Below are 12,098 nucleotides of genomic sequence, written 5' to 3'. Positions count from 1 at the left end.
AGGAGCAGGAGGAGAGTATAGATTTGGAACAGTGGTTTGCAGAGGGGCATAGTCCAGAAGGCAGAAGCTGGGAAATACTGGATGGGGAACAGCTAGCAGAAGAAACATTGGAAGAGAGAGAGAGTTAGCAGATTCACAATCTCTAGACAGCATTCACCACCACCCCGTCTCCAAAGTCACGGAGAGCTCAGAAAGTGTTAGAACAGAAAGTGCAGAGGCTACAAGCTCAGATTACAAGACGTAGGAGTGACGACAGAGTGAGCTCCTGTTGCTCTATCCTAGCTCCTGACAACCTAGCAAGTTGAAAGCACGCCAGTGCAAGTAGATAAATAGGTACCACTGTGGCAGAAAGGTAAACGGCAGTTCCATGTGCTCTGGTTTCCGTCACGGTGTTCTGTTGTGCCAGAAGTGGTTTAGTCATGCTGGCCACATGACTCGGAAAGCTGTCTGAGTGCCACAACCCCATAGTCGCCTTTGACTGGACTTAGCACCCCAGGGGTTCTTTATCATTTTTACCATCCTGCTAACTCCTAACCACCCCACCAGGGATGATGGCAGCTGGAGTCAAGCAACACCCAGAAGTCAACACATTGACAGTAAAGTTCCCACCCACCTCTTATGTTATAGAGACTTTTCTATAGCCAGGATGACTTCGAGATGTGCCTTGAGATTAGCAAGGTGGCACAACAGCAAAATGTCAGCACTTGACGTATGGCTGACAAAACTCGCTGGCGGAGCCATGGGGACCCTGCAACGAAAGGTTCCGTGTGTAGATGCCATGAACGATTAGATCAGAGAAAGGAAAAACATCTTAAATCATCACGGGTGGGATGGCCTCAGCAGTGCAGGAGGCCTTCAGCCCCACTTAAGCTCTTAACGGAGAGCATCAAGAAAGTTTAAATGGTTTTCAGAGGTCTCTCCACAGTAGGGGTTTCACTACACCAAATCTTTAATTAGTAATACCTGACCTAGAAGGAATGAAACAAACAAACTTGGGGAACTCTCTGAGAATTCAGTTCATTAACCCTTGAGTGCAGTTGGGTCCTTATCATTATTCGCCAGGGGAATGGCACTGCTCTCCGGTTAATGGAAGCTGTTAAATCAGCTCTTCGCCAACTCTCTCCTCCCTCTCCACCTTTTAAAAACAGTTTCAGCTGTTAATTAACCAGAGACTGTCATCTAGGAAAGTTTGCAAGAGAAAAGGGGGCCAGTGGCTTAATTAAAATAAAATTCCTTGCTGAGGAAATCTGCTCAGAATTCCCTCCTGATCGCTGTGAAGGCGAAAAGCCCACAGGAATCCTCCCGCTTCTCCCTTTGATGATTTTTAACGCTCACGAAAGATGAGCAAAAGGAACGCAGCAGCTCGAGCAGAAAGAGGAAAGTGCTTTCAAACATGCCACATTTTGAATCTCTGATTCTGCCTGTCATCCTGAGCTTCAGATGTGAGGCAGACGGGAGCCCAGTTAGCCTTACAGTGGGGCGTGTGGAGGAATGCATGAAACCAATGTCAAAATATTCTGCTTCGCGAAGGCAAGACTTCGTGGTGCATTTTTAGAAACATAATCTTTCTCTGTTAGAAGCCTCATCTAAAGGAGTTTTGAAAAGATTTCCTGGTTGTAATGAGCAATAGGGAAGGGGAGGAAATCTAACCTCGGAATATCTTACATTATACGACAATATTGTGGAAGATACCTACAAAAGACATCACATCATCAGGTATAGCCATCTTCAAGCTCCCCGAGGCAAAGATACAGGAATTAATCAAAAATCTAGGAGGGGGGAAATCACTTGTCAGCTTTGAACTGTGTACTTTTTTTGTGTGAGGCTGCAATCCTAACCTCGCTTACCTGAGAGTAAGGCCCACTGAATTCAAAAGAACTTGCTTCTGATTAGACATGATTTCAGTCACATTGTGAGTTGCCTAGGGTCTGTTTGTATGAAGTGCCAAATAAATCCAGATAGTAAGTTTGGTTCTGTACAGGTCTGGTTGGCTCACCTCTCAAAGGATATTGTAGAGTTGGAAAAGTTTCAGAAAAGAGCAACCAAAATGATCAAGGGGCTGGGACAACGGTCCTATGACCATTTTAGTTTGTAGAAAAGGTGACTTGGGGGGCTAATAGAAGTGGATAAAATGTGTGAAGAAAGCAGAGAGAGAAAACTTTGTCTCCCTCTCTCACAATACTAGAATTTAGAGACATGTTAGCAGAGTCAGGGCAGATAAAATAAGGTAATTCTTTGCACAATGCACAGTCAGCTCATGGAATTTACTCTCACAAGGGGCAGTGATGGGCACAACTTGAATGGCTTTAAAAGAGGATTCTATCCTAGAAATATTAGTAGTTTTTGAGCGCCCACACACATGGAGTCCAGCCTGCAAGGGCTCATTTAGTGGGAGGCCAAGGCTTAGCAAACCTACCAAGACATTTCTGTGAAGAAATCTGCTTCTTGGAGTGCCCTTCTCTCCTCCCAAGTTCTCGTGCAGACTGCCCATCTTCTGTGATGCTTAGAAGATCCCATGGGCTACCGTGGACAAAAACTGATGAGAGTAAAATTCACTCCTTCACACATGGAATCTCCTGTACTCCATCTGGGAGAGTTTAATGGCGGTTTCATTACTGAGGCATAGGGAAAAACTGGTCTCCAACTACAGGCAATTCCAGTGTTGTAGGGAAACTGCACCCCTTACTCATTGGTGCCACAAATCGCTGGGTCTTTTCCCCCTGCTGTGAAGTCAGCAGAAGTCATTCACTTTTATGGGGGAATGTAATACAACCTCTCCTATTGAACTTGGAGCTGCCAAGCCAGCCTTAGGTAATTTTGAGAATAATAATTTGAAAAAACTTGAATGTTCTCATTCCATATAAATCCACCTTGGACTGCTTTTGTAATTTATACAGAATGGCAGTTAGGCAAATAACTGACACTCAAAACATTTTTGGTCAAGTTTCTTTTTGAATCAAATCATTTTTGATAAAATTCTCAACAGATGAGCAAGTACTATTACTTGTGACAATATATTTCAATATTTTCTGACTGAAGTATAACTCTATATAAATGCTCATGATTGTATTTGTATTGATAAGTTATAAGACTGCTGTTGTTGGTTACACATTATTTGGGGATTATTTGTTTTACGTGCTGGTCAAAAGTTCTTGAATACCTTTAGCATTTATATTTATTATATTTGGTTTTCACTAGAGCATGATTATTTTTTTAAGGGACTTTAGCAAAAATGAGTCAGGGAAGGCAGGATGAGGGACTAATAAGAAGTCCTGCCAATGCTATAAGGGGGAAAAGAAAAACCTAGAATGAATTATTTAACAGCTCTGAAACCTTTGTGATTTATAATAAGAACCTGACATTTGGCAAGGGATTCTCTCGGGATCCATGCACTCCTTGGTGCTATTCCTATGAAAATATATAGATTTTGTCAACTAAATTTTTTCAAGGGAGCTATCCATTTTTGTCTCTGTGTGAAAAATGCCAGTGTTGGTAGAGGGAAAAGGCAAGTTCATTTGAAATCAGGGAACCCTCCGATTTCACTAAGCTTCTTTAAACACATACTCACTTTATCTTAATAATTATATTCAATATACATCAGCATTTAGGAAAGGATAGGATGGCTGAGCCGTTCTATCTGCTAAGCTAGCTTCGAAATGAAGGATCCAGTTTTGAATTCAAGCCAGAATGGATGGAGTCAGAATCATTTCTCAAGAGAGAGTTCTACCGAGATGGGGCAACCACCAAAAATGCCCTGTCTCTAATGTCCACCAATATGACTTTGTTTATTTATTTTCAAAATCTGTGCGGGGCTATTATGAATCCTGGAGCACTTCGATTCTCTCTGGTTCTTCTCTGAATTTTGCAGTAGTTTGGCACAAAGTGAAAACACCTCTCCCACTGCCAGCCCCTCACCATCTGCTATTGTGTGTGTGTATTTTCTACAATGGTTCCATATCAGTCCACACCAGCACCCATAACGCTTCCATCCCTGTGGCGAAAAGGGTTGGATTAGTTTGTTGCCATCAAGGGCAATTTGATGCATATTCTGTCCCCTCCTTCCCTTCCTTGTGTTCCAGAACTCAGCTATTTTTGCCGGGTCTCGGGACAGTCCAGGAACCCACAGAATAAAATCTTGTTTCCAACTTTAGTCATGTCGCTCAGCTGATCTTTATGGGCAGATATTTCCTTTTGTCAAATTATTTTTTACAAGCTTTGCTGAGCATTACTGTGGGAGATTACTTCCAGGAAGAGAATATTGGACAGTCAGAGGTGATACGTTGCTTTGTAACGTATTTTCAAATCTGTAATGGAATGTTGCACTCCTTCTATACCAGCTACATTGATACAATCCTGTTTCACATCAGAAATGGGTAGTATAGGGTGGGGGTGTGCAAATCTGTCTGGTTCGGTTTAATCTCTGTTTCTCATTTTTCCAACCTAAATTCAGCTCTTCGCATTTCATATATCTAGCCCTCATGAAAGTTCACTGGCATTTTAGTGTTGAATTTCTCCTACACATTTTCAAGTGCAATTTTGCTTAATGTACATGTTTTTTGTGAATCCATTTTCTTCAATACAACAAACTTTTGGGTGTTATTTTCACCAATACAGTCGCACCTTGGCTGTTGAATGGAATCCATTCTGGAAGTCCGTACGACTTCCGAAAATCTTTGACAACCAAGGCACGGCTTCCGATTTGCTGCAGGAGCTTCCTGCAGTCAATTGGAAGCCACAGAAGTCACATCGGACATTCAGCTTCCAAATAACATTTGCAAACTGGAACACTCACTTCTGGGTTTGTGGCGTTTGGGAGCCAAAACGTTCGAGTTGCAAGGCGTTTGGGATCTAAAGGACGACTGCATATGGATTTTAATGCACGATTTCCTCCACTCCATGCATTTATGCACATGTTACTTGGCTGAAGAACTAGATTTGCAAAAACTGGAGTCGTGGTGTGAATTTTGAAGGATGGTTGTGCTTTGGTGCACAGGGAGGGTTGCTTTAAAGGCAAACCAAACTGAATTTCTCCACCACCCCTAGTTTAGAGACAGCAGCCTCCATTATTGCTCTTTATAGCAAATCACTGCCTCTTTTGGTTTGGCATAAGTGCTGCCCGTGATGCAGGGGCTACCCGGTATGAATGGAGCCCATTGATTCTAAAATTCCTTGTACAGTCTACACATTCCGAAAAATACTAGTAAAACTCTGCTGGGATTGTACCACTTTAGAATGTAGATGGGGGTGCTTTCCCATGTTAAGCAAATACCTGCCCAGACAACCACATGGAGAAAAGCTAGACTAAAGCATTTGTCCTTCAATATCTGAAACTACTTCAAATAAAGTGTTTTGTTGTTATTTGGGGGAGCATTTAAGCATTCAACATCCCCACCCCCCTGTTTGAAGTGGTATGTTCCCAAAAAAATCTATTTTTAACATTTTTTTTCTGACTGCTTAGGTCAATGTGATGGAGTTACAGATAAGTAAAGCAGAAGCAAAGGGAAGCTGCAAAAATAAAATAATAATAATAATAATAATAATAATAATAACCACCGTCCATGTCTCTTAAGCATCTCACACTGCATATTATATGCAAATGCACTTGAAGGCAGCCAATCACACCCAATAAATGTGTAAATGGTCCTTCTCAATGAAGCAAGGAAGGAGAACTTAAGCCTTTCCTCACCTGCCACTTTTCAGTTCCAGACCATCCAGGTCTGGATGCATTGGAAAGCCATATATCTTAACAGAATGCAATTGTGTATGTTGTTTTCACTAATATTTTTATGCATTATTTTCTTCTTTAAAAAATTACTTGGTTGGAGAAGTACATTGCAAAATTCAGGGAAGAGAAAGTTCTGAAGGATCACTGTGCATTTACTTATTTTTCGGAAAGTGCAAATTTGGTGTGTTTTGTCTTTAAAGAGGAACTGGTTTTAATTCTCCCCCAGAATTTAAATATGCCAAGTTGTAACCAAATGTAATGGTGTCTGAATGCAGCATTTGCCAACTGAATAATAATAATAATAATAATAATAATTAATAATAATAAATTTTATTTGTATCCCGCTCTCCCCAGCCAAAGCCAGGCTCAGAGCGGCTAACATCATATAAATAAGACAATATGCATAATACAATATACAATATGCAAATAAAATAACATTCAACATTCATTAAAATAATATAGAATAATATTAAATATCAGCATTTCAAAATTAAACAGAAATCCACTCAACAATTACAATAAGTAATTTCTAAACTCCAATCAATAAAACAACAGCAAACCACAGTGCACAACATAATACAATACAAAATAAGAAGCAGAGACTGGAGGGTGGGGCAAGGCAGGTGGAAAGAGGCCTTGCCTGATGGAGTCTCCCCCCTCACAGTTTTTCTTCCAGGCACAGCTTCCTTATGAGGAGACCCAGGGCCGGAGGGTGGGGCAAGGCAGGTGGAAGGAGGCCTTGCCTGATGGAGTCTCTCCCCTCGCAGTTCTTCCTCCAGGCACAGCTTCCTTATGAGGAGACCCAGGGCCGGAGGGTGGGGCAAGGCAGGTGGAAGGAGGCCTTGCCTGATGGAGTCTCTCCCCCTGAAGTGCTTTCAGGCTGGTGACAACGGACCAAATTCTCTCCAGCTTTATTGAAGCAAATCGCTCTCTTTCGGTGGGGTTGTGCTGAAGTGGCTGAAGGGAATTTGATCACCGTGTTCACATTATTCCATCTGCCTTACTCGAAATATAATTAGCTGTCTGGCAAGTTAATGGGTTTTCCTCCTTCTCTTCCTATCTCTAAAGCTTACATGACCATTCACCAAATATAGTACTTGTGGGCTGCTTGTCTCTGTTGTTGTTGTTGTTGAGTCATTTAGTCATGTCCAACTCTTCGTGCCCCCATGGACCAGAGCACGCCAGGCACTCCTGTCTTCCACTGCCTTCCGCATGGATCACTGCCTTGTTGTGGCGAAGGGGCTTGAATAACTCAGAGAAGCTATGAGCTATGCCATGCAGGGCCACCCAAGACGGACAGGTCATAGTGGAAAGTTTTGACGAAACGTGATCCACCTGGAGCAGGAACTGGCAAGCCACTCCAGTATCCCTGCCAAGAAAACTCCATGGACAAAAACAACAGGCTTGTCTCTATTAGTTGTTGTTGTTTAGTCGTTTAGTCGTGTCCGACTCTTCGTGACCCCATGGACCAGAGCACGCCAGGCACTCCTGTCTTCCACTGTCTCCCGCAGTTTGGTCAAACTCATGTTGGTAGCTTCGAGAACACTGTCCAACCATCTCGTCCTCTGTCGTCCCCTTCTCCTTGTGCCCTCCATCTTTCCCAGCATCAGGGTCTTTTCCAGGGAGTCTTCTCTTCTCATGAGATGGGCAAACTATTGGAGCCTCAGCTTCACGATCTGTCCTTCCAGTGAGCACTCAGGGCTGATTTCCTTAAGAGTGGATAGGTTTGATCTTGCAGTCCATGGGACTCTCAAGAGTCTCCTCCAGCACCATAATTCAAAAGCATCAATTCTTCGGCGATCAGCCTTCTTTATAGTAAAGCTCTCACTTCCATACATCACTACTGGGAAAACCATAGCTTTAACTATACGGGCCTTTGTCAGCAAGGTGATGTCTCTGCTTGTCTCTATACAAAGTGCTAAAAAACAGCCCACAATGGTGGCTCCTCTCACCATATAGAGTTATAGTCTAATGCTTTGATCCCTACAGAAATGGAAGGGAAGAGAAGCTTCCTGTTTTGATTGCTCTCCCCCCCCCTTATAAAAATATTATTGGTTTTTACAATTTAATATTCAACCAAATAACACAATGTAACATTTGTCTTATAAATGAAAAAGAAACACCCCCTTGCTCATTTTTCTGTCAGGACTCACTTGAGCAAAAAGAATAAATTCTACAGGAGACGCTTTCCCTGTCCCTGTGTTTATGTGCAGGAACCTTGAGATGAGCATGTAAGTATCTGTCTCTTGTAAGGCTAAGCTCCAGGGCCACATCTACCATTGAACAGCGAGGCAGCTGCCTCAGGTGGCAGATATTGGGTGGTGGGTTTGTTATTCTCCATCAGTTGGAACAGGACGTTTTCCCTAGGATGAAGCTGCAGAGTATTTGTGACTGTCCTATGTCTGTGTTGCTGCATGTAGTGCTTGCTGGCCTATACCAGAAGCTCCAGCATTCTGGGTGTGTGGTAGTGTGGAGAATGGTGAGAAGGGCTGTTGATGACAGAACTGGAAATACTGCAAAACGAATCTAAACAAATATGGTCCTCCCATGTCTTTTATGTAGCCACTGTGTAAACCGGGGTTGTCATATGTCCTCTTTTTCCAGGATGCACCCTCTTTTTTCACGGGTAGAGTCGTCATAGTGATCCATAGTTAAAAGCAGAAGTCAGCAAACATGTCCTCTTTTTTTGCTCTGCAACAAGAAGAACATTCGTTTAAAGAAGATTGGAAAATGTTTATTGAATATATGAGGGAAAATTGTGTACACTTGGAAACGTTGGCAGCATTAAGAGAAATCCAACAGCGTAAGTAAGTTTTGATGGAAGTAATAATGGAATATGGTTTAGTTTATATAAAATATGCAGGGATTTATGTTATGCAAAATGAAGCATTGGAAGAGAAGAAGGGAAGTCATTGATATTTTAAGGTTGTCTAAATGAATATTCTAAATTGTAAAACAGAAAATTTAATAAAAATTATATAGATATAGATTTAGATATAGTAGAAATTGGCAAGTGTCCTTCCCCCCCCCCCTTTTCTCTTCAATATATGGCTACCCTAGAGGAATGGGGCCTGTCTGCATAGTCTTCTTTCAGCCCTGTGGAATAATATACCATCCCAAAGAGGGGCAAATTCACCTGAGGGAGGTGAAAGAGCAGGAGAAATTTCAACAGCCTCATCTGAAATGCTTTTGGACTTTCCCCCCTGCTTTGCGTGAGGAACCTGAAAATTAATTTGAAATATCTATTTATAGGCGACATTTTCTTCAGCAATGCCACTTGAAGCACATGAAGGGAATGGCACTTGTCTAGATGTTACAGAAAAGGGACGATTGCAAAACAAAAAGAAAACCCCATCACAACTATGTTGGATTATTTTTCTTCCTCATTTTGCTCTCAGGAGAACCATACAGAGCAGGCTCCCTTTCCCCCCATCTCTCTGCTTCTCATTACAACATCCCTCCTTCCACCAAATCAGGATTCTGAACATGCACAAGCAATAGGGATCTCGTTCAGTTTTACGCAGACGTAAATGGCCATATATAAAAAATACACATATACATACAAACCAGAGGTGGATATAAGCCCATTCCTGATGATGAGAAATAAATCACTAGATATTTATTGGAATTGCCGGGACATTGCCAATATCTCTTTTTCTCAGCAGAGGGAGTTGTTTCTCAAAGTAGCAAGGCAGCATCCTTTGATTGCATTTTTGTCAGACAAGCTGTATTTATTACCTTACTTGTAATTTAATTTCTACCGTATTCACCTTGCTGTTTTCTGGTGTGCGTCCCCCACCCCCCGTTTTATATCTTCCAATGAAGGTTTATCTGAAAAAGGGAACAAGAGTTTAATCCAACCTTGAGCTGCAATAAAACAAGTTAGGGGGAAAAACATGTCTGAAAAAACTTTCTTACCGGTGGATTCTACAGCTTGATTCTGTGCATGTTTACTTGCACGTGAGCAGTGCCAGCCCACCTATGAGGCGAAGTGAGGTAGTTACCTCAGGTGGCAGATCCAGCTTCCCAGGAGCTCACTGCTTTTCATCTGCCACCCCATTCTCCTCTCTAGCCTCCTTTTACTCTCCTGCCCCCTTCAGCGGTGGTGGTGGTGGTGGGGATGCAGAAATGGGGAGAACAGCATTTTCTGTTTTGCCTCAGGTGGCAAAATGTCCTGGGCAGGCCCTGCAAGAAGGGATGGGCGAAGCCATCAATTTTAGTTTCTCATTTCCCCAGTCTTAAATTCAGTTCTCTACATTAAAAAGTCCTCATGAATATTCATCAGCATCTTAGGGTGAATTTCTTAGGGTGAATTTCTCCTCATACACGTGTAATTTTGCATTTTTAAAAAGCAACGTTTCCTAACACAATGCTGTTTTGTATGTTACTTTCGCTAACGTATGCATTTTAATGCACATTTTACCTTGGTATATGCTTTGCTGTACACATGACTTTGCTGGGGAACTGCAGGGCAAAGAGAATTTTGATGGACAGGGTTGTGTTTCAGTTTGTGAATTGGTTGAAGAAATGTGAATTGGGTAGATTTCCCTTCAAAGGTGAACTGAATCAAATGGGACCTTTTTCTCTCTCCAAAACATGTATAGTATTAAAGCCTAATTGAATTCAGTGTGACTTACATCCAAGTAAGCACAGGAGCAGGGTTGTAGTCTTCTAAGTGGAGATTGAATTGGGAAAAATTGTGAACACAATGCATTAAGTAAATCAAAGCATTGTGGGTTTAAATGGGCACAGCAAGCTCCTATTTGCTACAACTTCACCTTTTACCTTCGTGAGACAAAATACCACAAATATAATGCTTTTAGCCTTAAAACAACAATAATACCACCCAGAGAAGCAACAGTAGTAGATTTCCTGCGTCGGTAGGAAGCTGGACTATCTGGCTCTTTAAGGTCCCTGACAACTCCGCTACCCTCCCTGTCCCTCTTTCCTTTTGTGTCGTGTATTTTAGATAGCACATCTGTGGGCTTGTTTTATAAGCTGCTCTGGGAGTCTTTTCAGGTTGAAGAATGGGGTACAAATGCTCTAAATAAATAATAATAAATAAGCTGCAGTATTCTTTCTTTCTTTCTTAGCAAAATACTTTCTCATGGGGCTTAGTTTAACTGGAAATGCTTCTGCACACGGCTTAAAAATCCCCTGCGGGTGCTTTACAATGGAGTAAATGCAGCATACGTACGGCTCTGGTATACTGAAAGCAGGGTTTGGGCTGTTTTTTATCTCCAAAATAAAGTACTGTCTGATTCAAAGATGGATAGATTACCTCAGGGCAAAAGCATCTGAATGCTGTGCGATGAGGTAAATGGCTGCTCTTGCAAGACAGATATGGGCAAACAGCACAGCGCACACGCTGACAGTGACAGATCCCCACAGCATATTAACTTCCTTCCCGACTGATCCACAGGATCTAAATGAAAATGAGCAAAGGGGAGCAAGTGGGGGCAGGGTGCGGGCATAGGCTTGCTATCTTTCCACCTTGATTAAGGACCCTGCCCTGTTAACAGCAGCACAGCAAGGAAGTGAATAGCTTTGTCTATACCTGCTGAAGTTCTGACAGGGAACTTTTTATTATTATTATTTTAAAGGCATAGAGCCCTCCCAGGGAAGATGTTGGCAAAGTAGACTCAAGCTGGCTGAACTGCTAGAAGGAAGGTTTTAGTAAGATTTTAAACAAATGAGCTAAGCCAGGTTAGGAGGAGTCTAAGCCATCTCCCTATCCATTCTGAAGGAAATCAGCCCTGAGTGCTCACTGGAAGGACAGATCCTGAAGCTGAGGCTCCAATACTTTGGCCACCTCATCAGAAGAGAAGACTCCCTGGAAAAGACCCTGATGTTGGGAAAGATGGAGGGCACAAGGAGAAGGGGACGACAGAGGACGAGATGGTTGGACAGTGTTCTCAAAGCTACCAGCATGAGTTTGACCAAGCTGCGGGAGGCAGTGGAAGACAGGAGTGCCTGGCGTGCTCTGGTCCATGGGGTCATGAAGAGTCGGACACGACTAAACGACTAAACAACAACAACACAAGCCATCTCCCAAAAATGCCAGTTGGAAACACTTGATATTCTAGGGCAGCAGTTCTCAACACCCCCCTTTGGTTCTATAAACTCATTCCCACTGCCCCCTACCCTATTAAAAATATTATTCACAATAGCAGTTTGTACAACCCATGAAGGTACATAACAACACAATGAAATTCAAGGCGGTAACAGTTAATTGCACATTTATTCAAATTCCGATTAGAATTATTTAGTTTGATTAAGTCAACAAACCTGGTGAGCTTGATTCAGTGATACCAGATTTCCAAAGCCTGAGACTCATTGACACCTCCAGCGCCCCCTGCTGCCCACTCTAGGT

This window comes from Podarcis pityusensis (genome assembly GCF_964106645.2).
Source record: "Podarcis pityusensis genome assembly, chromosome: 3".
In the NCBI taxonomy this organism is placed as follows: domain Eukaryota; kingdom Metazoa; phylum Chordata; class Lepidosauria; order Squamata; family Lacertidae; genus Podarcis; species Podarcis pityusensis.
The sequence above is the reverse complement of the archived record's forward strand: the minus strand, read 5'-3'. Positions refer to the sequence as shown.